General features: G+C 32.9%; 1 long non-coding RNA gene across 1 annotated transcript; it reads right to left on the bottom strand.

Annotated features, from left to right (window-relative positions):
* Positions 1–2,440: 2,440 nt before the first annotated feature.
* LOC124891271 lies at positions 2,441–5,049 on the bottom strand. Its single transcript, XR_007049607.1, has 2 exons — positions 4,681–5,049; positions 2,441–2,722 (listed from the first exon to the last, which is right to left on the bottom strand). It is a non-coding gene; the product is annotated as an uncharacterized LOC124891271 (long non-coding RNA).
* Positions 5,050–5,536: the final 487 nt, after the last annotated feature.

Genomic DNA, 5,536 nt, shown 5'->3' with positions numbered 1-5,536 from the left:
CACACATCCATAATCCAACATTCATTCTTCACACTCTTAAGTACGTTCCACAAATAAACTCTCATGCTATAAGATACTTTATTTACTCCATAAACAATTATAGTTAACTACTTAAATCTACATATCTCTCCAATTTCTCCTATAGAATTACAAGATTTTAAATTTTATAATATATAAAAAATTATATTACCATCCTCTTCATACTTAAAATGCATGTATATCTTGTGGTAATTGCATTACTTTCTTTGTACGTGGTAGCGTCATGTTTGATATACTTTAAATTATTATTTTTTTGAATAATAAATAATAACAAAGTTTTCTTATCACCATTTTAAGCAAATGACAAAATAATGTTCTCCCAATATTTTCCTAAACTAAGCGTAGGGACTATCTTCGGATAGGCCCTGAGGGGTGCCAAACACCTTCCCCTCGGGTAACCAAAACTCTTACTCGGAATCTCTAAAACGTTTCGATAGACTAAAACAGAGTTTTACAGTAAAAATGGTTTTTTCCTAATTTTCCTAAAAAGTTAGGTGACGACTCTAAAAAATAATTTTTTTAATCCCAAGAGTCACGACATACCACCATACGTCGTGTGCTGTTTCGACCAATTCGAAATAGGGCGTCGACATTCGTTCCTATAGTTCTCAAAAAAAAAAAATATTGAAGAAATTTATATATATATATATATATATATATATATAAAAGATAATATCTATTTAACTTTAGTCAAATAATAAAATAAATATTTTAATCCTAACTTTTCTTTTGACGACCTTAATAATATTAATTTTGCGTGATTTACTACAATTTGCTATTAAAATATTTATTGTAAATAGCTTTAGGGAATGTGACTTTTGCTTTTATTAAAAATTATCTTAATCCCTGCACTATCAACTCGCAATTAAATATGACATTAGTTTAAATTTCAATTATTTTAAACAATTGTATTCGACTTAAATTTATGTATCAATGTTAGTTTTCTAAGTTAATTTGTGTCCAAATTAAATTACTGGAATTTTTGTGTCTAATTTGTCTCATAAAAATATAATTTGGGTTAGAATAAATTTAAAAAGATTAAAACTTATGAGGTGATATTAAATTCAGTATAATGTGGATAGATTTGTTTATTTTATTTATTTTATTATTTTATTTAACAAAATTTGAAAACTATTTATTAAATTAATTAATTGCTTTATCTTAATATTGTTTTTATTTATTATTTAGAATAAATACTGTTTTGAATAAATAAAATTATTTTGAGTTTATAAAAGACAAATTAATACCTTTAACGTTAGGTAAATTTTTTAGGCAAGTTAAAATATTTGTCTCAGTAAGAATGTGGCGTACGCATCTTTCTGAGACATTTAAAAATTCAAGGATGCAATAAATGCACTTTGATAAATATTTTTTAAAATCTAATTTTCACACAATTTATTTAATATAAGATAATAGACAAGTTTTAGTATTAAAAATGACTGAACCAAGGCTCAAATATAATTTATTCAAAATAGTTTAAGTCAAGTATAAGTCAATAAAGCGACCATGCTTGAACCACGGGACTCGAGGGGTGCCTCACACCTTCCCCTCGGTCAATAGAATTCCTTACCCGATCTTCTGTTTTCGCAGGCCAATAAAAAGAGTCATTTCCTTTTGACTAGGGATTCAAAAGGTTACTTGGAACACCATAACTCAATTTCAAGTGGCGACTCTGTAAATAAATTAATCCTTATTCCAAACCGTCACTTTAATTGAAAAAACCCTTCGACCTCGAACCCTTCGATGAAAAAGGGGTGTGACAGTTGTCAAAATTAATATGGCCAGAAGCTAAATACATAGGCTACGCTTTAAAAGCGTGATCTTAAATGGTATAGACCACACTTTACAAGCGGGGGTCCAAATTTAGTGTGGCCAAAAAACTAAAATGTTGTAGTGTTAAAACAATTGTACATGTTGGTCTTTCATGAATTTAGCTAAAACCCCACAAGTACAATTAAGACCAACATATGCATTGTTTAACTTATCCCATAGATTTCTGAGCTTAGTAAAATAGGTAGCTAATGTCAGATGACCCTTGGGAGAGGGAGGAAATTTCACTCTGGAATTGAATATACTTAGACCCATTTGAGCTACCAAAACATTAATTAATGTCTTCCCATACTTCCTTAGCAGTCTTAAGACAAATTATACTACCAGCTATTTTCCTAGATTCAGAAAGACAAATTACACTACCATCTATTTCCCTAGATACAGAATTGGTGATCCATGCCTTAACCATATCATTACATCCTTTTCAGTAAGGGAAATGAGGTGTCACTGTTCGAGACTACCCGCTAATCATAACATGGTGCTTAGAGTCACAAGTTACCCCAAGCTAAATCATGATCTGGCATAAGCTAAGAACATTGAAGGAAAGTAACAAAATACTGAGCGGAAGTCATACTGAAACATCTAATAATCAAAGCAATACTAATGATATCTGAAAAAAATACATCAAACTGAAACACATCTGATTGTCTGACTGTCTAAAAGCCTCTAAACATGATGAGTTGTTGGGACAGGTCCCCAACTAATTCTGACTAACTGAAATAAGATAAAGTGAAAACTACTAAAATGAATAGTTGATAGGATAACTAGTTCTCGACTGATGAGGACTCACCAAAGCAGTAACTGAGTGGCGTGTAAATGCGCTAAGAGCGATCCGGATATTGAGCTTCCAAACCTATATTATGAGACAATATAGCAAAAAGAAGTATGCGATAAGTACTTTGAATGTACTGAGTATCCGAGATTAAAAGGAGCTGATATACATATATTCTGAGCATGAATACATGAACATGAAAATCAAATGCAAGACCAAGTATAAATATATGTTGTGTATCTGAATATCTGAATGATTGAATACTAAATACTTGGTCATACAAACCTGATCTGAACATAATCTGAATACTGAACTAAGGACCGTGGGAGCTAACATTTAACCGACACTGCCCCAATCTGAGCTAATCGGGGTCTAATATGTAACCCCATTTGAAAGAGTATCGGTACCTTGCCAAAGGTACCAACATTGGCTGGTGTGGATCTACTAAACTGATGTCCTGAAGTACTAGGGTGTAGGTCTTCTATTGACGGGTGACTCCTCATAACGTAGTTCTAGAACTTAGGGACTTCTATTAAAGGTCTCAATCCTCAACTGGCGGGTGAGCCTTCATCCCTGCGTTTACTCGGTGCTAAGAGTTACTCCCAACTGAAGTGACACTGAATTATATACTGGGATATAATACGATAACTAATATGATCAATCATGGTATTCTGAATATATAATACATGTATAATATGAAGAAAATCATAAATACATAAACCAATGCGTGTTTAATATCTTAGGCATCGGGGGTTCATAATCCACCAGCTCTGACTAATGCAACTGAACATGATAGCCTTTACTAGACATGATAAGATGATTTCTCAATTTAAATCCAACAACTTCAACAAGTTGATATAATGGGAAAAAATATGTTCTCGTACCTGAGAGATCCCTATTCTCGTGGAAAACACATACTCATGATCATACACATGAATTGCGGAAAGTTAAGAAATTCATATTTGACCTGAAACCTAATAAAAGAATTATACTTGTAAATTTAGGGAGTTCTTGGGACTCAGTGGGTGGAAGGGACCCACTGATGAAATCCCACATACCTGAAAGCAAACCCTTAAAGAAATCTCCTGAAAACTTGAACTTGCTTGAATAACCCTAGTTGGCTTTAGAGAGAAAGGAATCACTTCTTTTGCTATATGTTGAATGATTTTCGAAGTTATGAGAGATTAGGGTAATATTTCCCCTTAATAACTGATGTTTTGGAAGCTTAAACGACGTGGGTATGGATTAAAAGGGGATGGAAATTATGAAAAATCCCCTTTTAAAAACGTACAGGAACTTCCGTTCCTATTCGTCACGGCTCACCCAATGACTCATACCTTCTGGTCACGAGGCGTGGTCTGAGAAGTGAGGAGTAGTCGTGGTTTGAGACTAAATTCCTAGGTTCTTTTCTGCTAAGGTGACAAGACTACCTAACGACTCGGCATCACTGATAATGAGTCATAGGATCTAGTCGTCACTCCTGGGCTAAAGTTTGTTAACTGGAGTGGCAACGACTCGTTACGTCTAATAACAACTCGTTACCAGAGTCGTTGTCACTGCAGTTCCACAGACCTCTAGAAAAATTCCACAACTTTTTGCCATGGCATAAGATAAAGGCGAAACTTATGGCATTAGAAGGCTAACTTAATGGCCTATCTTTTGACAGTTTAGAGGGTATTACATAAGGAGAGTCAGGAGTAGATCTAAAAATTCTACCATCAATTAGACCTAGTTTGTTCTTAGCTGATAAGGAGGTCAACATACTACTCCTCAAAGTAACAATACCATTACCACTAAAAGGAACAACTACAAGTTGGCTACTCGAATTCGGGTGAATATAGAAAGGATGACTAAAGTCGATGGTAAAAAAAGCAAAACCCTCAGAGTGAGAGGTTGTACTACTAAAAGTACCCAATACGGAAGCCATATCAATACACCATGATGAATCACAAATCAATAAGTAGTTAAACGCTGGAATATAGAGAACAACAAGGCTGAAAGAAACGAAATACAAGGATAAAAGAAATGAAATACAATACCAATCTTCTTCAACAACCTGAAGAAGTAAGGGCCTTGTTGAACAACTAGAACTCCATGGAAATGGACTCCAGTAACAATGATACAACCAAAAGGAGTACCAAAAAATGTGAAATCATCAAATATTCTCCATCGAATCTATTTGTGAACCGTCAAATCGAAAATCCATGAAATTGCAAAATACTGAGATCTTTGACGAGGATAGGATTGGAAGAAAGCTCATGAAAAGCATGTTAAGGTTGCATTAACAAGCATCCATAAAAATGTTGATGAAGTAAAACCCTAGAATGTATAGAAGAGTTAGAGAGAGAAAGAGAGAAAGAAATAAGATGAATCAATGCTTCTCGAATCTGAAATGTTCAATCAATCTTACAAAAATATTTGTTCTTATATATGTATATATTAAGTTAAACATTAATGAAAGTGGACCGGATGTAAGTCCAATACAATATCAAGTAGACTTCAACTTTCAATATGTTGGGCCTTGTCATCTATGACTTGTATCTTCACATGTTCACTCCTAATTCACTCCAGTTTGATTTTTTGACATTTATATTCGCTCCTAATTTCAACTATAATTAATCTAATTACCAAATAAGGATAATAATATTTAAAAAGATTGTCATATAATATCAGTCTTTTATGGTGGTATTTAATTTTCAATTAGTAATACAAATAGATTTCCTAATATGTGAAGTGATTTGTTCACAATACGTTATTTGGCTTAATATCAACCTTAACTACCCTTTTTTCGATGAAATAAATATAAAAGACGTACATTTCTCGATCAACCCTAAAGTTTTCTTCATTTACTGAAAATATTATAATTACACAACTTCTGGATAATTTAAACAAATA

The sequence above is a fragment of the Capsicum annuum genome, unplaced genomic scaffold (genome assembly GCF_002878395.1).
Source record: "Capsicum annuum cultivar UCD-10X-F1 unplaced genomic scaffold, UCD10Xv1.1 ctg33153, whole genome shotgun sequence".
In the NCBI taxonomy this organism is placed as follows: domain Eukaryota; kingdom Viridiplantae; phylum Streptophyta; class Magnoliopsida; order Solanales; family Solanaceae; genus Capsicum; species Capsicum annuum.
This window is presented reverse-complemented; position numbering and strand designations above follow the sequence as displayed.